Source organism: Mauremys mutica, chromosome 2 (assembly GCF_020497125.1).
Source record: "Mauremys mutica isolate MM-2020 ecotype Southern chromosome 2, ASM2049712v1, whole genome shotgun sequence".
NCBI classification, from domain to species: domain Eukaryota; kingdom Metazoa; phylum Chordata; order Testudines; family Geoemydidae; genus Mauremys; species Mauremys mutica.
Genome location: NC_059073.1, coordinates 229,796,336 through 229,822,666, shown reverse-complemented (window position 1 = coordinate 229,822,666; position 26,331 = coordinate 229,796,336). Strand labels below are relative to the sequence as shown.

The 26,331-nt window shown below is 47.2% G+C and overlaps 1 long non-coding RNA gene across 1 annotated transcript; it reads right to left on the bottom strand.

Moving 5' to 3' along the window:
* Positions 1-1,891: 1,891 nt before the first annotated feature.
* Positions 1,892-20,843, bottom strand: LOC123365365. The gene is made up of 3 exons (XR_006577541.1): positions 20,258-20,843; positions 16,494-16,687; positions 1,892-2,815 (listed from the first exon to the last, which is right to left on the bottom strand). It is a non-coding gene; the product is annotated as an uncharacterized LOC123365365 (long non-coding RNA).
* Between the last annotated feature and the right edge of the window lie 5,488 nt (positions 20,844-26,331).

Genomic DNA, 26,331 nt, shown 5'->3' with positions numbered 1-26,331 from the left:
TAGAGACTGGCTCCATGGGGTCCCTCACAAACTGGAGACGGTTACTGTGGGTTTGTCTTTAGTATAGCTTGTGTACATACTCCACAAACTGAGCATTTGAGCTTGTTCCAGAATCTGGGATGAGCCTATGTTGTCAAAACTGAAATGCTCAAAATAGCACATGCATGTGAATGGACACAGGGTGCTAAAATTAAATTAATCCAGGGGTTCTCAAACTGGAGGTCAGGACCCCTCAGAGAGTCACGAGGTTATTATTGGGGGTCGTGAGCTGTGAGCCTCCACTTCAAACCCTGCTTTGCCTCCAGCATTTATAATAGTGTTAAATATATAAAAAAGTGTTTTCAATTTATAAGGGGGGGGTTGCACTCAGAGGTTTGCTATATGAAGGGTCACCAGGACAAAAGTTTGAGAACCACTGAATTAATCCCTCTGAAGCCTCAGGGAATGCAGGGGGAAGGGGAGGTCTCCCTTGGTAGGGTTGGGAAGGATATTGCTCTTCTCATGTAATCCCTCTCCCCAATGGCTAATTTTAAATGAAGCTACCCTCCCCTGACATGAATCTCCCTATGGCACTGAAATTACATATAGACTATAATTTGGCATTTGAGAAGTGAAAGGGATGGTAGCCCTAATGGAAAAGCTAACAGCTTGGCTCGTCTGCAGGCCCCAAACTGCTGAATGAGCTTTAGGGTAGGGAAGGCTGTGCCTCCCAAACAGCCTGGCCCTGCCGCCTATCCGACTCCCACCCACTTCCTGCCCCGCCTCAGAATCCCCGACCCATTCTGCTCCTTGCCCCCGCACCATCTCCCAGATGACCCCCACCACCCCGGGATCCCACCCCTGCTCCCTGTCTGCCCCAACCCCTATCCACCACCCTCACTGAGTCCTGACAGACACCCCTCCCGGAACGCCCACAATCCAACCCCCCGTTCCCTGCCCCCTGATTGCCCCCACAACCTCTGCCCCCTCCCTGTGCCCTGACTGTCCCCAAGACTCCCTGCCCCTTAGCCAACCCCCCTGACCCCAGACTCTTACCTCCGGCTCCCTCCTCACCCGGAGCCTCAGCGCGTCGCTGAACAGCTGCAGCGTGTCTCCGGCGGGGCCTGAGCTCTGCTCCACTCAGAGCCGTGTGGTGAGGGGGCGGGGCTGGGAGCTCCACGCCGAGCGGAGGGAGCTGAGCTCAGCCTGGCGCTCGCAGCCCCGCCCCCTCACCACGCGGCTCGGAGTGGGGCGGGGCTCAGGGGCCCCGCCGGAGACTCGCTGCGGCGCTGTCTGAGGATGCTGCTTGATGCGCTGAGGCTCCAGGAGAGGGGTGCGGGTGGGAGCCTCAGCTGTTCTCTTGGGGGCCCCTGCGGAGCCCGGGGCAAATTGCCCCACTTCCCCCTCCCCCCCCGGGCGGCCCTGATCTGTATTTTACAGATAAGTCTGTAGGGCCAAATTCAGATCTTATATAAGTAGCTGCATCTCCACTGGCTACGCACATTTGCTGTTGTCTGAGAATGGAAACTAGACTACATGGAAGGTTGCCTCAGAAAACCAACTTCTAATAAAATGTGGATTAAGATTCAGATGAGCATTCTAAAATTTTTGGTTTCTATCTGAAGTGATTCTCCAAACCTCTTGAAGTTTGCCCATCACTTATCCACACAATAAGGTGCAGATGCTGCATATCTCTAGCAAACAGTTACTGATAGACTGCATATTATAAAGTATGGGTGATTTTAAAATGTGCCTGAATGACTTAGGAGAATACGTCTCATTGACTTGCAATGGGACTCATAGTCCTTAGGTCTCCTATTAAAAAAAACCTAGGGTGAGAATTTGGTATAACCTAGGGTGAGAATTTAAACTGATTTAATTATACCAATATAACCCTCCTCATAGATGCTTTTATTCCAGTATAAGGCTGCCTCAACACACTACACAGACTATACAGGCAAAACAATGTTGGTGTTGCTATGGTGCTAGCATAACCTATAGTGCAGACAGAGCCTACACTGATGGAAGGGAATTTTCCATTGGTACATGAATGCCATCTCCTCAAAGTTACCTGTGTTGATGGAAGCATTCATCCATCGCCGAAGCATTCATCCATCGCCAAAGCTGCATCTACACTGGGGGTTAGGTTGGTATAGCTGTGTAAGTGAGGGGTGTGGTTTTCCCAACCCCTGACCAACACAGATACCTTGACCTGACTTTTAAGTGTAAATCAAGAGGGCTTTTTTTTTGTTTTGTTTATGTCTCTTGGGTAGGGGTTAAGCTTAAATTGAAACAGTGTACTCTTATACTGTCTGGAATAAGTGTGTCCACAAAGGGGGTTATACTAATATAACGATACCTGTACAACTGATAAAACTTTCCAGTGTAGACAAAGCCTATGTCACTTTACCCAGTGCCAGCTGGGTATGACACTTTTCCTATCAAAACTATCTTCATGACAAGTATGTTAAATGCTACAGCACAGAGCAGTCATCATTGGGTTAATAAATAGCACATGATAGTTTTCCATAATGGCACATACCAGATGACTGCATGCTAATGTATGAATTTCTTTTTCTGTGTTTTAAAGCATTCATGCCTAAGGGAGAGTTCCTCCTCTCCCAACAGCTATTTTTGCCTTCCAGCTGCTAGTTGATCTTTTCCAGCTCTTGTTCAGAATTCTTCCGTAAATTTTTCAGTGAAACTTTTTCAATCAGACTGTAGTATAACATTTCTGCAAAGCCATTGTTCCTTTGTTCTCTTTCTCCAGATTGGCTTGTACTTGTAAGCAGTTTTCTTCATAAACCCAAGAGAAATCTTCTCTTTCCTTTTGTTTCTATTGAGAGAGAGACAGACCAAAAGCCCAAGTCAGTTATAAGCCCTGAAATGTGTGTTTTCCCAGTGTTTTGGTATTGGTTACTGCCATGGCCTTTACCTGTTCCCTTGGCCAGCCAGGAAAAGACACACCCTCAGTCAACACAATCAAAAGCCATTTAATTGAAAGCCATTCAAATGCTTTAAAAATGTTTGCTTCCCGCAAACCCCAGTGTCAAGAAGCAGTCATTTGACACCTTTCAAAAGCTGCCAGTGTAGAGTAAAAACAGCAGGATGATTCTATTCGTAAATCATTTTTAGGTCTGAACTGTTATAATGAAGAGCTAAGTTATGTTTCCGAGGGGACGTGGAGGGACACTTGCACAGGCATCATTGGTTCTTTCTGGCATTTTCTGACTGTATAGTGGCTGCAATATATGGTACCAAGGATTGTAAGAATTTTACATACACATTCTCTCTCTCTCTCTCTCTCACACACACACACACACACACACACACACACAAAGTAGTGCAAATATAGGGCCAAATTATTCAGAGTCCTTGCAAATGTGTTATTGGTATGCCCACATAGTGCCCAGCTGGTCACATCTGTATGCAAATACTTCACTTGTCAGTACACCTCAGGTATTTGCATGCATGAGCTGACGTGCAAATCCACATGCGATATGGCACGCATGTAACCGTTTGAAAATTTGGCCTTTGATGTCTCAATAAATGCTTTTAGGTTTGAATGGAGAATCCCTTGAGAGTTCAAGGTGAAATACAATGCAAGCAGGCTCTGAATAGAAACCCCAGTGTTCTGAACCTGCCATTCCTTGTCCCAGGCTATTACAGGAGTTCTGAGAGAGGAAGAAATACCTGCTTTAACAGCAAATTAAGCATAAAGATTTTAATCTGAAAAAAGCTGTTTAATGGAAAGTTTAAAAGTCATGGGGAGCCTGGCTCCTCTGCTCCTTGGTTTGTGGACGCAGTGCTGTGGTCAGCTGGTGCAGTGCAAGCTCCCCCACCTGTTTCAATCTAATTTAACCCATGATTCAGTAGCCTTGTTTTGATGTGTTATGGTGAGGCTCACTCAGGACTCAACTCACAAGGCACTTGGAGAAGTGCCAGTTCTGCTTGATCAAACAATTACATTAACTTATTAAATATATGGAGAGGTTGAGGGCAAATACAGAAGGCATTGCCCTTGCCCATGCAATAAGCATCTCTGAGGGTGGCACTGGGCTTTAAAACTCCTCCTTGACTTCAGTGCAAACAGCGTTGGGCCAATGCTGAGCACTTCTGAAAATCTCACCTTTAATATTTGCACATTATAGAGCTCAGATGAAGATCTGTTCCTTTTGTGACAATTTAGTGGACACACTTTCTTGCTCTTATTAGTAGCCAAGTCACTTGCATCTTGGTACTTTGAGGGGAAACATACCCTTGGGATTTCAGGGTATACAATGAGCTGACAATTGCAGCTGTAGTGAGCCAGTGTCTTTTGTGATAAAGAAGGTAAATCCTGGAGGCATTCTGCTGAAATCCTGAACTGGACACCTCATTCTGCATCCCAGATATGGACTGGGACTGGAGGAAGAGAAGTAGTTCTTGGTGGAGGGTTCTTACCTCTGGAACTCATTCTCTTTGCTGGTTTTTCAAAGCCCAACATGATGGCCTGCAGGGATGGTGCAAGACCAGTTTGTTTACCCAAACATTTTGCTTGAGCCAGGTAAGTGGGTCATCTTTCCCGCCCCACTCCTGATATTGGTGGCTAATAGCCCTTTCTGGGTCATTTCCATCAGGCTTGATGGTCGGGTTTGCTCTCTTATTGGTTACTGCAGGCAGATGTTTTTTCACAATGTGTTTTTGATCTTTCCTGTGAATTTGCCCAGATGCTATAAAAAAAAAATACACCTAATGATGTGGCTGTGTTGCTTTACCAGGTAGTTGTGCAGCCTCACCCACCCCACAGACTGAGAAGGTCCAACTCAGTCAGTACAGGAGTGCAAGACTGCCATTGAATAACTTTCAAAGACCGAGTCATTCAGTAGGTGGCACTCCTCCATCCTCTGTTAGTACTGAATCATGGAGCTGAGGGCAGAAAGTTGTTATCTGAAAGATGAGATGTAAAACTAAGGTCCTGATAATGTGAGAGACAGGGTGAATGAGGTAATGTTTTTTATTGGACCAACATCTGTTGGTGCGAGAGATAAGCGTTCAAGCCATTCAGAGCTCTTCTTCCTGATAACGTGTCAGTATTATTAAAGTTCCAGTAGCCTGCTTATGTAAGGTACTTACATTGAATACCATAGTATTCGAGTACCCCATGACCTTTATTGTATTTATCCTGTGAGGGGAGAAAATACTATTATTCCCATTTTACCCATGAGGACCTGAGACACAGTGAGGCTACATGACTTGGCCACAGGAAATCATTGGCAGAGCAGAGAATGCTTTTCACAAAAAGAAGGAGGTCCGGACTAAATTCCAAATTTGTTTGATAAGTTCTGGGTGCCCTCCCTAACTTCACTGCAGTTCAAATGAATCTTGCCACCTCCTCTTCACATTGTCATGTAGTGCTGCTGCATGCTGTTATATTTCTGCTACATTTCACATCAGAGGTGGCTGTGTTTCTGTGAATTGTGTACTGATTCCTATGCAGACAATCTGCAAAGTGTGTTGGGATCCCTCTGGATAAAAGATGCTGTATAAATATAAGTTGTCACAAGAGTGCCTATTAGATTCCTGACAGTAGCTGTGGTCTCATGGCAGAAATGCAGTGTGGCAAACCCAGGACAAATAGCTAGCAAGGGAGGGGTAGTAATTAGCTCCAGAGGGGTTAAAAGGCTGCTCCCTATCCAGTGGGGAGAGATAGCCAAGGAGAAATTAGGTTCAGCTGGAACAGGGGTTACCAGGGAACTAATTAGGTTCAGCTGGCCCCAATTGCTGGAGACCTTTTTAAACCCTCCCTGGCAGGGAAGCAGGGGGGGAGTGAGAGAAGCAGAGAAGCTGCCAGCGAGTAGGTGCAGCAGGACTCTACTCTCTTCCAGCAAGGAAAACTGCGCTCTGTCCCCAGAGGGGAGAAAAACAGCAAGGGACTGGCTGAGAAAAGGATCAGTCAGACCCTGCATGACTGGGAAGGACTTTGCCTTGCCCAAGCCTGTGTCTCCAAGGCAAAAAGGGACTGAGTCAGCTGAGGAGAAGCAGGTACTTTGCCACAAGTGGTGTCAGGAGTGGGATGTCATAGTGAGTGAGGCTCTGTGGCAAGCCATCTCAGGGCAAGGTAAAATCACACACCAAAAAAAAAAAAAAAAAAAGGAGGACGTAGTGAAGGCGTTGATACAAGCCACTGCGGCTCCGCAAGAGGCTACCAGAGTACAGGTGGCGGCCCAGCAAGAGTCAGTACGTGTCCAACAGGAGATAAATCAGCTGCTGATGAGCCAGGTGGCCCAAGATCGAGCCACCCTGAATGAAGTAGTGAACCAGCTGAAAGCCCTGGCCACGCTGACGCACGGGGCCCAGGGGACCCGGCTGCTACAGGCGAGCAACTATTTACAGAAAATGACAACAGACGACGATATAGAGGCATATCTCCTTGCATTCAAGAGGACAGCACTGCGGGAAGCCTGGCCCCAAGACCAGTGGGCAGGCCTCCTGGCTCCATTCCTGTGTGGGGAGGCCCAGAAGGCCTACTTTGACATGACCACAGAAGCAGCTATGGATTACCCCCAGTTGAAGGCGGAAATCCTGGCGAGGACAGGCGTGACGCCGGCCATAAGGGCCCAGCGCTTCCACAAGTGGAAGTACCGGGATGACAAAGCACCAAGGTCCCAGCTATTTGACTTGATACACCTCGCTCAGAAGTGGCTCCGCCCCGAGACCCATGGACCAGAGAAGGTAGTGGAAATCCTGGTATTGGACAGGTACATGAGGGGGTTGCCGCCGGACATACGAGGGTGGGTCCGCCAAAATGATCCCTCCTCTTATGATGAACTAGTTGCTCTCGTAGAGAGATACTTAGCAGCCCAAGAACTTTCTCGAACCACCGGGGAAGGAAGGCACCAGAATCGGAAACCAGTCTCTGCGCCGAGGCCCCGGTCTGCCCTAGCGCCAGGCCGGACAGTGGAGGGGAGGAAGGAGGCGGAAGAGCAGCCGGCAGTCCCGGAGAGACTGGAGGACTGGGGGAGAAAGACTTGGGGGATAAATCCCAGCAGCCCGAAAAATAGGGGGCTGCCCCGAGCGGGATACCGATGTTATGTCTGTGGCGAACTGGGGCATATTGCTGCCCAGTGCCCAAATCTAGGAGAGCCTATGCAATGTGAACTGGGAGACATAGGGGGACCATGCGAACTAATAAGTCTAGTCAGGGTTGTGATGGTCCCTCATAGATACACTAGGCCCGTTAAGATGAACGGTATAGAGACCACAGCATTAATTGACTCGGGAAGTGCAATCACATTAGTCTCAGGGAAGCTGGTCAGGCCGGGCCAACTATCCCAGGCCAAATGCTCGGGAATATCCTGTGTGCATGGGGATGTCAACTATTATCCGACCATCCCCGTAAGCATAGAAGTGTTCGGAAACCCCACTAAGTTGACGGTGGTGGGAGTAGTTCCGAAACTCCCCTACCCTGTCCTTATCGGACGAGACTTCCTGGGGTTTGATGGCCTACTTCCTGGGGATGAGGTAGAAGAAAATAATGACCCTGGGACCCAAGGTGTGGCCCAGATAGGTGACCCTCCCCCCGCCTTCCATGAGTTTAGCCAGAATTTGTTCTCCCCGCCGGGGAAGTCCAGGAAAACTTAGAAGGAACGGAGGGCAGATAAAAGGAGGGGGATGAGGATCCTGACCCAGTACCTGAAGTCTACGCTAGCAGGAGAAAGAAGGGGCTCAGCTGACAGCGGGACTGGGTCAGCCATCAACAACCCTATGGTTGGACCTGGTCCCCCAGGGGCTTTTCCCGAGGGGGAGACAGAGGTAGACCCCCCCAAATTTGGACAAATAGGGACCACACGTGGGAATTTTGGGCAGGATCAGGCCAATGATCCCCTATATCACAATATTCATAAGGAAGTAGTTGAGGTAAATGGGGTCCCAGTGGAGGGGAGAGTTAAGGGCCCAGGGCCATATTATATGATCAAGAAGGATCTGCTATATAGAGTAGTCCGCATCCAAGAGCAAGTCATAGAACAACTCTTGGTCCCTCGGAAGCATCAGAGAGCGGTAATGGATCTGGCCCACAGTCATCTCTTCAGGGCCCATCTAGGGGTAGATCAGACCCTCGATCAGATTCTACAGAGGTTTTTTTGGCCAGTCATTTATGCAGCCGTCCGGCGATATTGTACCTCCTGTCCAGAATGCCAAAGACATCGGCCCTGACCATACTTAAGGGCCCCTCTGGTACCTCTGCCAATCATTGAGGTTCCCTTTGAGCGAATAGCTATGGACATAGTAGGGCCATTGGAGAAGTCAGCCCGGGGCCATCAGTACATCCTAGTAGTGCTAGATTATGCCACTCGATACCCTGAGGCCATTCCCCTACGGAATACCATGTCCAAGACCATAGCCAAAGAATTAGTCCAGATTTTTTCCAGAGTAGGAATACCTAAGGAGATCCTGACGGACCAAGGGACCCCCCTTTGTGCCTAAACTGATGAAGGACTTATGTACCATGCTCCACATACGGACCCTTAGAACATCGGTCTACCATCCCCAGCCCGATGGCCTCATCGAACGTTTTAATAGGACATTGAAAAACATGTTACAGAAGGTGATTAGTCATGACGGGAAAGACTGGGACGCCCTGCTGCCTTATGTACTGTTTGCCGTACGGGAAGTTCCTCAGGCTTCCACTGGATTCTCCCCCTTCGAGCTGTTATATGGTCGACACCCCAGGGGCATACTGGACCTGGCTAAAGAAGACTGGGAAGAATAGCCGAACCCGGGGAGAAACGTTGTGGAACATGTGCTGCAGATGAAAGACCGAATAGCCCGAGTCACCCCCCTTGTGCGCGAACACATGGAGAAGGCCCAAGGGGCACAACAGATGTACTACAATCATCAAGCGATTACCCGGAAGTTCCAGGTAGGGGACCGGGTGATGGTGCTCATACCCACAGCGGAGAGCAAGCTCCTGGCCAGGTGGCAGGGGCCATATGAGGTAATAGAAGCTATAGGAGAAGTCGACTATAAGGTCCGGCAGCCAGGTCGCCGGAAGCTGGAGCAGATCTACCATATAAATCTGCTGAAACCTTGGCAGGATAGAGAAGCTCCGGTGGTTGCGCTGGGGGCACCATCCCCTAAAGGCAATCAGCCTGACCTGGTGGGAATATCCCCGGAGTTGACTCCGGAACAACGGTCAGAAGTGATCAGCCTGATCGAACGCAACCTGGATGTGTTCTCGGAAAAGCCAGGCAGGACTACTGAGGTTCACCATCACATCTTCACAGATCCTGGAGTGAAGGTGAACGTCAAGCCATACCGGATCCCGGAGGCCAAGAGAGAGGAGATTAGGAAAGAGGTCAGGAAGATGCTGGCCTTAGGAGTCATCGAAGAATCTCATAGTCAATGGTCCAGTCCCGTGGTTTTAGTGCCTAAGCCGGATGGCAGTATGAGGTTCTGCAATGACTTCCGCAAGCTGAATGAGGTGTCCCGATTTGATGCATACCCTATACCCAGAATAGATGAACTGATTGACAGACTGGGAAAGGCACAGTTTATGTCTACCCTTGACCTTACTAAGGGCTATTGGCAGATCCCTCTGGCTAAGGCCGACAAGGAGAAGACAGCCTTTGCAACTCCAGAGGGACTATATCAGTACACTGTTCTCCCCTTTGGACTCCATGGGGCCCCCGCTACTTTCCAACGGCTAATGGACAAACTGTTACGACCCCATGGAAAGTACGCGGCTGCCTATCTCGATGACATCATCATATATAGCCCCGACTGGGAGATGCACATGGAGAAGGTAGAAGCAGTCCTAGACACCCTGAGGAAGGCAGGACTGACTGCAAATCCCTCCAAATGTTCAATCGGGTTAGCTGAGGCCAAGTACCTTGGGTATATAGTGGGGAGGGGCGTGGTGAAGCCCCAGCTCAACAAGTTAGAAGCTATACAGAAGTGGCCCCGACCACTCCGGAAAAAACAGGTCAGAGCATTCCTGGGACTAGTGGGGTACTATAGACAGTTCATTCTTACTTCGCCACCAGGGCATGCCCATTAACGGACCTAACCAAAGCTCGGGGCCCAGACATAGTAAAATGGTCTGCTGCAGCCGAAGCCGCTTTTGCAGATCTGAGGACGGCCATCTGCACAGACCCCGTACTAGTAGCCCCAGACTGGGGGAAGGAGTTTATCCTACAAACGGACGCCTCTGAAGTAGGACTGGGGGCGGTGCTTTCACAAATGGTCGGAGATGACGAACACCCCATCCTCTTCCTCAGTAGGAAACTCCTACCTAGGGAACGGAAATATGCCATATTGGAGAAGGAATGCCTGGCAGTAAAATGGGCCATAGAAAGCCTTCGATACTATCTACTTGGACGGAGGTTCACCCAGGTCACAGACCATGCCCCTTTGCAGTGGATGCACCAAAACAAGGACAAAAATGCAAGAGTAACAAGATGGTTTCTGTCGCTTCAACCCTTCCACTTCACAGTACGACATAGGTCTGGAACCCAACATGGCAATGCGGATGGCCTGTCGAGGGTGCACTGCTTTCCAACCCAAGTAGCCCAACCCCGTAGTGTTGAGCAGGTGGGGGGGATATGTGGCAAACCCAGGACAAATAGCTACCAAAGGAGGGGTAGTAATTAGCCCCAGAGGGGTTAAAAGGCTGCTCCCTATCCAGTGGGGAGAGAGAGCCAAGGAGAAATTAGGTTCAGCTGGAACAGGGGTTACCAGGGAACTAATTAGGTTCAGCTGGCCCCAATTGCTGGAGATTTTTTTAAGCCCTCCCTGGCAGGGAAGCAGGGTGGGGGAGTGTAACGGGCTACTCACCGCCGCGGCGCCTCCTGCTGGATTTTCTGGGGAATTCGCTCTCTTTCAGCCCGGAGCGCCCTCTGCAGGCCAGTGATCCCCCCTTTTTCCTATCGGCCCCGTGTCCCTCCCAGGACCCGGTGCCCCTTTCACTATAATTGGGTCTCCCCCTCCCAGGGGAACCCCCACACTACTATCCCCACTTTGCCTCAGTAGTGGCCACTGACAGTCATGGTCTAGCCCCACACCCTGGGGCAGACTGCAGTATCAGCCCACTCATCACAGGCAAAAGGGGTTTGGACCTGCTGCTTTGTCCTACCCCTGGGCTGCCCTCTGCAACTCCCAGTACCTTTGGCCCTTTGCTAGGCCGCAGCCTGGGGCTTTCCAGGCTGGAGCTTCCCTAGCTCCTCAGCCTGTTCCCAGCCCTGCTTCACCCAGGTACTTTACCTCTGCTCATAAGCAGCCAGGCCCATCCCTCTCTGAAGGCAGAGAGAGACTGTCTGGGATCTGGCTTCCCTGCCCTCTTATAAGCCCCAGGGCTTCAGTTTGGGGCATGGCCCCAGCTGTGGCCACTTTGCAGAGCCACGCCTCTCAAGCCCTGGCAGGCAGCATTTCAAGCCCCTCCGGGCAGGAGCCGGGTCCACCCTGCTACACACCCTCCCCCTCAAGAACCCCTCCGGGGGGGGGGGCAGGCGGGGTGTTCTATCGGCCCAGCATTCTTCTCAGCTGGGCCCGCAGGGAATCTCTTTCCTGTCGCAGGCCCTCCATTGTGTGGAGCAGCCTGCTGACTTCCCCCTGGCTCCGGGTCCCCACCATAGACCTCCCTGGTCCTCTGTGGGTTCTCCCCTCAGTTTGGGTTCCCTGGTTACGGCGAGGCCGTTTTGCCCCAGCCCCTTTCTGTTTAGGGGCCTCGGTCCGGACTACCCCTTCCTGGCGGGGGGTCCCAGACCGAGCCTCAGTTACAGGCACGCCCCCTTTCTGCCCCAGGGGGTATTGTCTCATGATGTGGCCCTCGGGGTGGCAGTGGAAGCACACTCGAGGCCTCCCCCCTGCCTCGGCCCCAGTTTTGTGGGCCTCAGCCCTTCTTTCTGGGCTTGGCTGGGCCCTGCGAGTTCCGTGGGGGCACTCCCGCTTCAAGTGCCCCGGTTCCCCACAGGCCCAACAGTTCCTTGGCCTTGGCACCGGCCTCCTGCCCCCAGTGCTTGGGCTCCGATGAGGTCCGTATGCCCCCCCCTGCCGCAGCTGAAGCAGCCCCGCTTGCTGCTTGGCAAGTCGGGCCCGACAGGCTCTCCAGTAGTAGTCTCGGTACCGTCTCTCGCCCATTTTGGGATCAGCTAGTCTCTGAGTGCCCGGCCCCGGGCTCGGGGCCCGGGCGGCCGGTCCTATAGGGGCCTCGGCCTCGAGAAAGTCCTCCATAAGCCTAACGGCCGTGCTCAGCATTTGCGGACGGTGCCGCAACACCCACGCCCTCCCGGGAGTTGGGAGGATGTGGATGAACTGTTCGAGGACTATCTGCTCCGTAATGTCAGCGGAGGCTCTATGCTCCGGCTGTAGCCATCGGGTCGCTGCATCCCTTAACTCCTGGGCCACCGCCCGGGGCCGGACGCCCGGAGGGTAAAACTTTCCCCGAAACCATCGCCGAAAGGCCTCCGGGGTGACCTCGAAGGCATCCAAGATGGCCGCCTTCACTCGGGCGTAAACCCGGGCCTCATCATCGGGGAGGCCCCGATAGGCCCTCTGAGCGGCCCCCGTCAGATAGGGGGCGAGAAGGATCGCCCACTGGTCTGGTGCCCACCCGGCTACTGCCGCCACCCTTTCGAAAGTTACGAGATACGCCTCGGGGTCATCTTCGGGCCCCATCTTGGCCAGACGCACGGGTGGCGCCGGGGGTGCAGGTGAAGCAGCCCCCCCTGGTGCGACGCCACTGGGGCTCGGCCACAGGGTGGCGAGCTGCTGGAGACATTGGGTCTGTTGCTCCCGATGCTGGACCGCCAAGAACTGAAGTAGCTGCTGCTGGTGGGCCCCCAGCTGCTCCACGAGCTGCTGCTGCTGCTGCTGCTGGCTTTCGGCCAGGAGTTTAATAAGAGTCTCTGTCTCCATTCTTTATCTAAGGCCGTCGTCCTCTGGGCAACTGTCCCACAGTTCTTGCCCAGGCCTCTTGTATCAGGGGCGGACCGCTATGCCCGCATTCTCCACCACGTGTAAACGGGCTACTCACCGCCGCGGCGCCTCCTGCTGGTTTTTCTGGGGAATTCGCTCTCTTTCAGCCCGGAGCGCCCTCTGCAGGCCGGTGATCCCCCCTTTTTCCTATCGGCCCCGTGTCCCTCCCAGGACCCGGTGCCCCTTTCACTATAATTGGGTCTCCCCCTCCCAGGGGAACCCCCACACTACTATCCCCACTTTGCCTCAGTAGTGGCCACTGACAGTCATGGTCTAGCCCCACACCCTGGGGCAGACTGCAGTATCAGCCCACTCATCACAGGCAAAAGGGGTTTGGACCTGCTGCTTTGTCCTACCCCTGGGCTGCCCTCTGCAACTCCCAGTACCTTTGGCCCTTTGCTAGGCCGCAGCCTGGGGCTTTCCAGGCTGGAGCTTCCCTAGCTCCTCAGCCTGTTCCCAGCCCTGCTTCACCCAGGTACTTTACCTCTGCTCATAAGCAGCCAGGCCCATCCCTCTCTGAAGCCAGAGAGAGACTGTCTGGGCTCTGGCTTCCCTGCCTCTTATCAGCCCCAGGGCTTCAGTTTGGGGCGTGGCCCCAGCTGCAGCCACTTCTTTAATCAGCCCAGCTTCCAGAGCCACCCCTCTCAAGCCCTGTCAGGCAGCATTTCAAGCCCCTCCGGGCAGGAGCCGGGTCCACCCTGCTACAGGGAGTGAGAGAAGCAGAGAAGCTGCCAGTGAGTAGGTGCAGCAGGACTCTACTCTCTTCAAGCAAGGAAGACTGCACTCTGTCCCCAGAGGGGAGAAAAACAGCAAGGGACTGGCTGAGAAAAGGATCAGTCAGACCCTGTGTGACCGGGAAGGACTTTGCCTTGCCCAAGCCTGTGTCTCCAAGGCAAAAAGGGACTGAGTCAGCTGAGGAGAAGCAGGTACTTTGCCACAGCAGGCACATGCGCTGGGTCACAAAATACATTTTAAAAATTATCTTTGCTTGTCTGGTGTTTGATAAAGTAGGTCTGAAATATGCACAGGTTGGCTGTCATGTCACACAGTGCTGACAGATATATAAGATTGTATAATGTTCAAATAATATAAATATTCACCACAATTATAAAGCAATAAAAGTGATCTCCCCACCCCTGGGATAGGCTGGTCTGACAAGCTCTTGAGCCACACCCTTTGGAAGGAACTTGTGTCCTATTGGAGATTCTAAAGTCTGTTAGCTTTAAGGGACTAGCTGGTTCTAGCAGGCAGCGCCTCTCTTGTTCCTCTGCTGTTTCTAGCGGCTCCCCAAGCTTGGGCCTTGTCTACATGGGGAAGTCTTTGGGGTATGATTTTTAAACCAATAACCACTAATAAGAGTGTCCACACAGGAGGATGAGGGTTATATCTGTTTAAGTATATCTGTGTAACTGGTAAAACCTTCCTGCTAGACCTAAGGCCTAAGATGGCTCACTTGGGGTAGGGTCTGGGAGGGTATATCGACATGGGGATGAAAAAACCCATGAGCCTGACTCAGATGACCCAGGCCAGCTGCGGCTGTGCTGAGGGGCTTTTATCCCCCTGTAGATGTACCCTCAATCTCTTGTAAACAGTGTCCTTAAACAATGGTCACAGTCCCATAAGACATGACACTTCTGTACTCCTGATATACTTGTTGTAGTAATAAATCCCAAAGGAAATTACTGAAAGTGGCTCCTTTTACAGAGGTTGTTAGAAGAAGGCCAAAGAATGTAGGCTACATTTATCAGATGGGGGACTCTATCCTGGGAATCAGTGACTCTGAAAAAGATCTGGGGGTTGTGGTGGATAGTCAGCTGAATATTAGATCCCAGTGCAACATTGGGCCAACAGGGCTAATGTGATCCTTGGATACATAAACAGGAATCTTGAGTTGGAGTAGAGAGGTTATTTTACCCCTGTGTTTGACGGTGGTGAACCACTGCTGGAATGCTGTGTCCAGTTGAAGAAGAATGTTGATAAATTGGAGAGGGTTCACAGAAGAGCCATGAGAATGATTAAAAGTTTAAAAATAATGCTTTGCATTGATAGACTTAAGGACCTCAATCTATTTAGCTTATCAAAGAGAAGGCTAAGAGGTGACTTGATTACAGTCTGTAAGTACCTACATGGGGATCAATTGTTTGATATGGGCTCTTTGATCTAGCAAACAAAGGTATAACATGATCCAATGCCTGGAAGTTAAAGATAGACAAATTCAGACAGGAAATAAAGGGCCAAGTTTTAACAGTGAGGGCAATTAACTATTGGCACAGTTTACCAAGGCTCATAGTGGATTCTCTATCATTAGCAATTTTTAATCAAGATTGGATGTTTTTCTAAAAGAGATGCCCTAGGAATTATTTAGGGGAAGTTCTATGGCCTGTGTTATCAGGAGATCAGACTTGATGATCACAATGGTCCCGTCGGCCCTTGGAATTTATGAAAGTCTGGAAAGGAGAAAAAAATCACCAGGAACAGTTAAATTAAGAGGGAAGAACAATTTCCTCCACTATTGGGATTATTGGGTGAAGCTGGATCATGCAGGAGGTCATAACACCCATTTTTGCAACTTATGGGCTCGTAACATCTATGAACTTTGAAGCTCAGTCAGCCCCTTACCTTGGCACTCTCCTGACCATCCTGACAAACCAGTTTAAAAACATGCTGATTACAATTTTATTTATTGGACTATAAAACAGAATTTTCTTATTGATACTCTGCCAAGGATATAACTTGCCCAAAGTTTTTCCCCCTTACACTTAACATTAAGTTTTTCCTCCCTGAAAATTCAGGAATGGAATTCTCTCTATTCTTCAAAGACCAGGAATACACTGGATGTTCCCACCATCTTGGTATCTTGAGGGGACACTCTTGGAATCTCAGGATATACATCAAGTTGACAATTGCAGTTGTACTGAGCCAGTGTCTTTTACTTTCAAGAGCAGGGGTATGACTAATAATTTTGGCACATTCGGGGCTCCCTCTTGGCTTGTTAGGCCAACAAGAATCTGCAGGTTTCATGAGCATTCTACAGCCATCTCTCATGCACTGGTCACTATAATAATATATTGGGGGAGGGAAGAGAATATTTTAGCTCTTCTGAAAATCAAAAGCATGGTAAAATAGCTTAATAAGGGGCATGCCTAGGCTCATTGATTTTGTTAGATTTCACATACAAGGATTTAATGTGAAGACGGTTTAACTTGGTGCTTGAGTCATTAAAATGAATGAGTTTTACCATGCCAAAATATTAAAAGCATGAGACCTTTTAAAAACAGTAACTGGCCTTCCATCCTGCCCAATATGTTGATCTGGTTTTGGACCCCACTTTCCCCAAATCTAGGTGGGCACTGAACTCATTTATACCCTTTGTTTCATTCACCTTCCCTAGTAGATGATTTCATAGTGTGTGTTTACTATTACCCTCTGTTCAGTTCTATTGTAGATTCCTAATATTTAGGTTATAGGTCCCCTAGTTTTGATTCTTTCAATGGTGTGAATTTCTCCCTAGGATTTTTTTAAGTCAGTTCAGATGTTTGAATAGCATATGTTTCACTTACTGAGAACCATTTTCTTTTTGCTTGATATAAAGTTTTGGTGTATGTAATCAGGGATATTCCTCAATACACACAAGGATATATGTCTTCAGATCTATTTCCAGTAGAACAGCTGTTCCCACAAGACAGTAGTGATATACATTATGCAGCCTCTTGATCAGCAAAATGACAGAATCTGAAGTCTTCAGAGAAGCCACCTGCAATGGAGATCAGAAATCTTCAGAAAAATTCCCTCCACCCCAACTCAAAAACATGAAGAAAGCTAACTCCTCAGTATATTCTTCATGCACTTGCTTGGAATGTTCTGAACTCTGTAGAGTGTTAGCTATTAATTGTATCAGTGCTAAAGGGTTCAATGAGTAGGAACAACAGCAGTTGAGGAATAAGACATAATGTGCTGTGAGGTATTTACAAGTGTGGTAAGTATAAGCACACTGGTGAGGTACAAGACATAACGGAATGTCTTCAAAAGTATAACATCTGTTATTAAACCCAGCTTTGGACATCCATATTTAGATGTGGCCTTTACACTCTTTGATGGGCACAGGCAATCTGATTTGCTGAGGCTATAGCAAATTAGCAACAAAACAGTGTGTTGAGCTGGGACTCACTATGTGCTTTATTGCATATGCATTATGAGCCTGAGCCAGTTCCCAGAGAAGTCAACTCCTATATTGGAATTCTAAGGAATACTTGGACTACAATAAAGTTGATTCTAATTCTCAGCTGATAGGTGACAGGATGTTTCCCAGTTGAGAAAAGCTGTTGGAGAAAATCATTCTTCCTGCACAGTTGTTCTCTGGTTTTTGAAAATCAGTGGGGTGGAGTTTTACCAATATGTTCTAGGTGAGCAGAGTTAGGCCAATGCTGAGCGCTTCTGAAAATCCTAGTCTCCATGTCTAATCATTGAAACAAGCATTCATTCTAAAGTCAATGGTAAAACTCCCACTGATTTTCACAGAAGTAGAGTTGAGCACTTTTGAAAATTCAATGAGCACTTTTGAAAATTTCACCCAGAAATCAACACTATTTTCTTTTATTCTATATGTTCTCTCCTCAGAGAATCTAGATTTCCTGGTACTTCTAGAAAATGAGTTGTCATCGGTGCAGATCCCTTATACCACTTTGTGTTTCTTGGAATATATGATATCATTAGGCAACAAGATTGCATGGTCCAACAACCTGCTTTATGTGAATGTGCAGTCGCCAGGTTGTGCATTTAAATGAGCACACATCTGAATGTGTGACTGAAGGCTGTACATTCAAAGACAGGCACTGGGATATTTATCAGTATTTTCTTTTTCTTCTCTTGATTCTTCTTCCTTTAAAAAAAAATTAGAAGAAAGAGTTCAAAGAGAAAACACCATGCTAATGTGATGATTGAGATTTTAAATGCACAAAAAGTCATTACATTCAAAAGTTAGGTTCTCCCAGCAGCCACGTCTTGTAAATATGGGGGGGAGGGAGGAGGAAACAAAATTGATGCCACACATAAATATGAAATACTCCTTATGCAAATAGGTGCAAGTTACAGTTGAATGCAGTAGGTCACAATGACATGCACTGCAAATCTGATTTTTTTTTGGCAGTTTAACAAATTGAGCTTGAGGGTTTATCCACCCGATAATAGATATCTCTGGGCACTGTTTTATGAACATTCCATAAAAGTTCTGTGCAGTGTGTCATTGTATGGCAAACATTGCAGGAGAGCTATTGTAAAGTAGCATGATTTGCTTATTATCTGCACTCACTCAGCAATTAAGCAGCAGCACTGGTATATTGATACATCATGTTATTACTATGGTAATAAAGGTCAAGCCAAAGTCTAAGTGCTAGCACCTCAGATGTTTCCTCAGATCCTGAGTTGAGGATCCAACTCTAGGTCTTTTGTTTAAAATTGGCCTGATTTTAAAAGGAATGAATATAGAACACACTAAAGCTTAGGGATCGGCCTAAACCAAAATTTTGGGCCTGGTTCACTTTAGAGTTCATAGTTTAAATGTATCTCTAGAAAAGGTGACTCCAAGCAACTCAATATGGGAAGGCTCAGATCTGGATCCATATTTTTGAACTCCCAAGTTTGGGAGTGCTCAGAAGTAGAGCTCTGGTTTGGCCAGTTATAGAGAGATGCATTTTTTATCTAGATTTAATTGAGGCTCATCTCTACTAAAGAGCAACAATACTTTGCATCCACATGCACCTTTCAGCTGGGACTCTCCAAGTGCTTTACAAACATTAGTTCAGGCTTACAGTCCCACTGTGAGGCAGGCAAACATTACACCTCTCTTTTTGTTTTGTTTTTGTAGAAGAGAACTCCATGTAATTTGCTAAAGGGGTGTATGCTCTTCCATTAGAAAACAAGACATGGGAAAAGGCACTTTCTGGCTGTGTGTTTGGATTACTCCTCTCATGAGGCCCTGGTACCCGCAATACCATGTCGATTTTTCACTATGCAATTTAAGGATAGTGGTTGTGGAAGCGAGTAAGCTGAAGGTAAGGCTGGAACAAAGGTGGATTTTACTATACTCTCACTTAGCTGTCAGCTTCCAATTCTGAAAATGTATGTTTTGACTCATCTAAAATATCAGTTGATATGTTGTTTTAACAAGCAGGCCTAGAAGATGGCACCAAAGTGCCACTTTCCAAAAATGTGCATGGCCAAATTTTTAGCCCAGGCTGTCTGACCTATTGTGAGATTGTAAGCAGCATATAGGGAGAATGAAGATGGCAGTATGGAAAAGGTGAAAGAGGAAACAAAGATAAAGCTAGTATGATTCAGCCATATCACTCCAGCTGCGATCTTGTCAGCTTTTGCAAGCTAAGCAGCGTCATGACTTGTCAGTAACTGGATAGGATGTGCCTCAGAGAAATCAGAGAGCAGATGTCAGCACTGAAACCACCTTGGAGCATGGTACTAGGGGGCACAGTGCTATTGCAGCACTTGGCCAAAAGTGACTAGCAATTTTAGGTGCATCAATTTCTAGGTGACTATCAAAGGGCACGATTTCCCTGCAGCACCCTTCTGGCTAAATGTGGCTCTGCTGAGGGTTGCCTTAGTCTCCCTTTCATTCAGGATCCCTTACAAAGTCCACTCAGTCTAGATATTCAAACCATTCCCCCTTCTGCGGTCCAGTTTATTAAGTCCTGCACAAAGTCTTTCAAAAGAAAAAAACTTACAAAGCCTTCATCCCAGTTTCAGATGTGCTCAACCCCGCCCTCCCTGAGGGTCTTCGTCCCAATATCTCTTGGCCTTTTTCACATACCTTCCTCACTGGTGTCTTCTTTACTCCCAGCAGTAGCTCCAGGCATCTGCCACCCACATGCAGATGTCTCACCCTTTATAAGGCACAGATGTCGTCCCTGAAGCCAGTTGTGCACCAGGACCTGCTGCAGTGGACCCTGCTCCCTCTTAAAGGGTCCTGTCATCCTGCGACAGTGGCCATAATAAGGTATTTTGGACTGAAGGGGCCTAACTTTCAGAGGAGGCTGCTCAGCACTTTGTGAAAATCAGGCCTCTTTAAAGTGTCCCAAGTTGGGCATCAAAATCTTGAGTCGCTCTTGAAGATATAGGCTGTTGTGTCTTAGCTGACAGGTAAAATCAATTTCTCTCACTCTGAGGGATTTCTCATTTGCTCATCATTGTTATATGTATCTATTGGATGACAGAGGGTCATTCAAGATCTCCATGCACTATTTCCAGCAAATATAGTGTCAAGCCCCCTGATGTTCTGCTCAAATTATAATTTTGGTAATTACACTCTGCTTACCTAAATTCTCCTGAACTGCAATTAGGATTAGTATTCTTCTTCACCTCCTAACTGAAACTGTTTTGTTCTCTTGCTGCATACAGCTACAAAGTTGCTGTGTTCCACTCTAGAAGTGGCTGGATTGCATTAGCTGGTGAATGACTCCTCCATGGATAGCGCTTTGGTATCCTTTGTGTTATATTTTCCACACACAAAGTAGCAATGTGTGCTTCCAGTCCAGATGCTTAATTTTAGATTAAGGGGGAAAAAAGTGTCTCAGGGGACAGAAAGAAAGAGAGCACAGTGTGAGTCCTTCCCTCTTTAAAATTTTCTGTCTGGAATTGTCTCACAGCTCCGAGCACTTAGTAGAAAGAATTCAAATTTAAAGGAGCAGTTCGCAGAAAACAAATGAAAGTTGCATAGCTACAAACACCATAAAATAAAACGGGATAAAAATATACAAAAATTATATATAAAAATAACGTGACAGGATACAGGTCCTAGGCAGGGTACTGTACAATTAAATTTAACAGCACTCTAAAATAATTTAAAACGGCAATTAAAAACAAACAATAAAAACCCTTGCTTTGAAAGTTAACGTAGACTTTCTATTCTGAACAGTCCAAAACTGAGGATCACAATTAGAAAAGTTCTAGGGTAGAATTTTCAAAGGCACTTAAGGGTGTTTGACACCCCACTACTGTAGGTTTTCAGTTGGGTGCCTAAATCCCTTAGTCGCTTCTGAAAATTCCATCTCTGGCTCCTAGTGTCTCAAGATTGCTTTCAGGACAAAACAAAACTAAACAGCTTGCTGCTTCATAAAGCATTCAAGGAACATGGTCAGGTATGCCAGTCCACAACCATTCAGGGCCTTGGAAATACTGTAACTAAGAAGACTTTAATATTAATATGAAACTATTCAGGAATCCAGTACAAAGAGTTTAAAATAGGAGCAATAGGATAACTGAATGCTTGTAACAATGAAAACTGCTGCATTTGGAATAAACTGCATCATAGAAATAGCATTGAAAATGAAGAGTTACGGTAACTTACAAAAGAGTTTATATCCTCAGTGAATGCAAGATTCCTATAATTTTACTGACAATCCAATTGATGTGCCTTGATCTATCAGGATGTAACAACAGCAGGAAGTTTCTATGAAAACAAAAAGACCAAAAGCCAAATGAAAATTAATTGACATCTTAAATTTGTCCAATCCCTTAATTTCTCTCATCCCAAGAGCTGGATTCAGATCTCTCCCCATGGATAATAATGTACTGCCAATACTTTAACTGTGGGGGGGTCCCTTAAAAACTATCCTCCCTATACCCAGTGTCCCAGGTCTGTAAGTGTTCTTGCAGAGGAGAATTTAAGCAGTAAGGTGTCTATACTTTTTTACCCATTGGAGGAAGGCAGCATAATAGGGCAAACAAGCTTATATTAAGATACTACTTGCTAGAAATATTTACATGTTGTTCCTGGAAAATACTGAATGAGCCAGATCCCTGCCATGGAGCTATGCCAATGTACACCAGCTAAGAATCAGTCCCTAGGCTAGTTTATTGAAGATATAGCTTAGTACTATCTCACTTGCGCAAACGGAGTGTAGAATGGGAAGGGAAAGCACAGCTTCTAGGGGGACCCAAAGGAATCATCTTCTGGGAATTTAAAAAAAAAATCTGTGGCCTGGTGGAACTTGGTCCATTCCAAAGTAAGTATGAAGAAGGCAGCAATCTAGCTTGCTGAGGATGAAGCCATGAATGACCATTGCAAGGTCTGCAGTAAAGAGCAATAGACAAACCTTGTGAAGAACCCGGCGATAACAGCTACTCTAGAAACTGTCCCAGCAGCAGTTGGCATGGTGAGAGAGAAAGCCAGAGTAACTCAAACACCAAGCTTGTCTCCATGGTGTTTTCCTCACCCTCTCAGCTCTTCTCAGTGCCCACAAAATCTATTTGTCCTATCTAGCCTGAGCTGGCCAATCATTCCTTAACCAAATAAAGACGCTAATCATGCAACTTGCTCTACAAAAAGTCAACTGTAAAGCTGGCATTGAGCAAAGTGTGAGGCTACCTCAGCTCATTCCCCTTTAAAATATTCCCTAGCAGTTTCATTTCCACAGAGAACAGCATGTTGCACAAGATGCAACTCAACAAGGGAGATTCTGAGGAGATTGTGACCATCACCATTGTGTGTGATGTCCTTTCCAGCAAAGACCCATCAAAAAGCAGTTCTGCCAACTCCAGCTAGGGCCCAGATAATCAGCACATAATGGTCAGCAGTATCAAAAGGGACTGTATAGGCTAAGAGAGGTTAAAAATATTGGTCCAGTTATTTGAATAGTTGTCCCTGAAAATGCAAACAATTGTGGTATCTGCTAGTTGTGTCTCTGGGATCATTAGGTTCTGTTGGTCACATAATGTGGCCGTGTAATCTAAGTTGGAAATGTTGAGGCTCTAGTTCTTGTTGCTTTGTCATAAGTATGTTTGTTCTGTTGCTCTCACTTTATTAGGGAGTGTGTGTAAACAAGAGGCATGTAAAAATGGTCTGTGCAAAATTGTTACTGAAAAATTATAATACTACAGTCTTGAAGAATGAGGGAGAGAAGTTACTCAGTATTATATAGGTGACAATATAAGGCCACATTGAATCTGTGAGACCATGAGGTGCACTGGGAATAATGCAGCAAGACATCACCCTGACAGGAGGTCCTAGGGCAGGTATCCTACCTCCAGGACCGTGACTACTGCTATGAGAGTTCAGGGTGCACTCCCAGCACTGCTGGCTGATGTGGCAGGAAATTGGGTCCATAGCCCCATTGTTTCCCTTTCTAATCTGAGGAACTCTAGCACCATCCTTGTGCTCTCTCAAGTACATACAACACGTGGCCAACTCCTAGTCAAGTCAGTGAGGGGTAAGGGCACACTATATCTCTCAATGGTGCTTGACACCTCATAGCTAGTGGGCCAGATCCTATGTGGGCCGGGATTATGGGTGGCCCTTGATTAGGGGCAGAAGCAGGGGGAAAGACCCTCCTACGCTCATAGTACAGACAATAAATTATGCAAACAGCAAAGTACAAAAGATCATTGAACAGATACTGTATATAATTATGGAGAAGATAGCCCAGAATTATTGTATATCATTATGGCTTTAATTATTTCTATTACAGCAGCGCCTAGGGGCCCCAACTGAAATCAACAAACCCTTGTGCTAGGCAATGTAGGTTCACATGGTGAGAGTATCTGGCTCAAAGAGCTTCCAGACTAAATAGACAAAGGAAGTTATTATATTATCACCCTTTTTACAGATGAAGAGATACGGCAAATTAACTTGCCTAAGGTGGCACAGGGAATCTGTGGCAGATCTGGGATTTGAAGCCAGATCACTTGAGTCCCAGATCAGTGGCTTAACCATATGTAGAATTTATTACATTCCAAAATATTGTGTATTTACACAGTGAGCACGCTAAGCTTTTACCAAAGTGTCTTTGGAAATGGCCACATACCCCTGCAATCCAGCACTTAGACCAGATGAGCGTGAAAAGGAGACAGCCAAAGTGAAGAGCTGATACTCACTGACAGGTGCACAGAGCAAGTGTCACTGACGCAGTGCTATAACTGCTTAAGAGACAACGGTGATTTATTCAGGTCTTGGGCCCCTTGTTCCTTTATTACAGCCCGGAGAGGTCAGGGACAAGGTAGTCTTATGCAGCCAGAATCAGCTGTTAACCCCACAATACCTGTGCCACAGGGCTCTTTAGTTGTGTGAAATAAAGAGGGGGGGGGAGATCATTTTTCAATGGGAAAAAAGATTAATTTGAAACAAGCTGACCAGCTGTAGTGAAGATCCTGCCCAGGAGTCTGTATTCCTGGTATACTGTTGGACATATGTTTCTTGGGGGCTTCTTCCATCGGAGGGACATAAGGTGTGTGGGGAGAGAACCATGCAGATCCACTGGTCATTCCCTTGTGCAGGGTGGGACACAGCCAATGGAGGGACTACTGCAGTCCTCCGACTGCACTGGCTATGGGGAGGAGTCCTTCAGTCACCACGCCTGAACACAGATTCCTCCATGCCCTAAGGATTTGGCTCTACAAGTAGGTTCCACTTGCCAGAAATGGATGTGGGGAGTCTTGCCTAGTGGTTGGAGCAGATGTCTGTAACTAGGAATAGGTGCCCGAGGTCAGAGCTAGGTATGTCTACACAGCAAGGAAAAACCTGCAGCTGGCCTGTACCAGCTGACTCGGGCTTGCAGGGTTTGGGCTGTGGGGGTGTTTCATTACTGTGTAGACTTCCAGGCTCAGGCTGGAGCCTGAGCTCTGGAACCCACCAACCGCACAGGGTACTAGAGCCTGGGCACCAGCCTGAGCCCAGACATCTGTATAGCAATGGAACAGCCAGAGCCGGTGCTAGACATAAGCAGACTAAGCCATTGCTTAGGGCCCCAAGCAGCACAAGGGGACCCCCTATTCACTTTGTATTATGTGTTGAGGGCTCCCCAAAATATTCCTGCTTAGGGCCTCCAATGGGCTGGCACTACCTAAACAGCCCCAGCCCTGCAAGCCCGAGTCGGCTGGCACAGGCCAGCCACAGGTCTCTAGTTGCTGCATTGACAAATCCTTACAGGCCTGATGTCAGCGCCAAGGTGGGAAGTCAGAGCTAAGGCTAACAGCTGGGTTACCTAGCATGGGGCAGGGCACAACATACTGGCACAGAAGCTATTTCAGCAGCTGGTGAACTGCTGCTGCTGGGCTTAAGAGCCAGTTTCCTGACTCTTCACCAGCCAGGCAGTGTAAGCAATCAGGCAGCCTTCCACAGGCCAGCTTGCACCCATCCAGTTGTCTGGAGACTGGCTGTGCTGCAGGCCCTGGTTCCCGGCATCACCATACGTGGTTACCTTTGGTTCCTAATGAGTTAACTCGCTGGCATGATTGATTGATTGATTGATTCAGGCACTGGTTCCACTTCCTCCCCGTTTTACCTTCAGAAGGCAGGAGTTTCTTGGCTGACAGCCAAATGATTGCTTAGGAGGGTGCACTTGCCTGGACAGTATTATCAGTCTCTTCAGTATGTGTATTGTGATCACTATTCTATATGCTCTAAAAGAACATGCATTACAATCTGTTCAAATCTAACCAGACTAACTAATAAGAAAACAAATGGGTAACTGGGTGTGGTGTCAACCTTTGCTCATGCTATGTTTGTTTGCAGTTGTTAGGAAGCAGCCTGAACCATTTATCTTGTTCAGTGAAAACCATACACTAATATTTAATTGTTGTCACAAGGAAATGGGCGTGTTCTTATAGGCACTGCTTTGGTTATGGAAAGGTAGTAGTCACCTGGCGTGTAATCTGCATTTCATTGGTGGGGCTGTGGAATCTTTAAATTGTCCATCAAATGTAGCTGTCAAAGTGTCTGTTAATATTTCAGTATTCATACTAATTATTATTATGTTGCCCTAGATAACTGGGAACCTCCCCAAATATAGTAATGCACATATATCAGGCAGGACAACTGTTTCCCACATTTTATATTTTGATCATTGATTCTTTTTTTTTTTTTTAAATCTTCCTCATATGTTCATTTATATTTTGGGGTGTGTGACAAATGTTACTAATAACAAATGTATTTTATTATGCAGGGGTAATTACAAAAAATGCCTAATCAAAAATTGGAGAGACAAGGTGGGTGAGGGCATGTGTTTTATTGGACAAACTTCCGTTGGTGAGAAAGACAAGTTATTGAATTATATAGAGCTCTTTCTTAGATCTGGGAAAGGTACTTATGGTGTCACAGCTAATACAAGATCTAAGAGATAGTTTAGCATAAGTAGTTGGCACATATTCTAAGGAACCATTCAAGGTAAAGTGACTGGTTAACACCCCTGTAGTCAAAGGACAAAACGGGGGAGCTTACTGGGTTACAGATTGTTATAATAAGCTATAAATCCAGTGTCTTTATTAAGACCATGATTTTTAGTGTCTAGTAGAGTAATGAATTTACGCTCACAGGCTCATCTTTTGAAAGTGTTGTGAAGGTTTCCTTTGAGGATGAGGACTGATAGGTCAGATGTAGAGTGATAGCTTTATGAA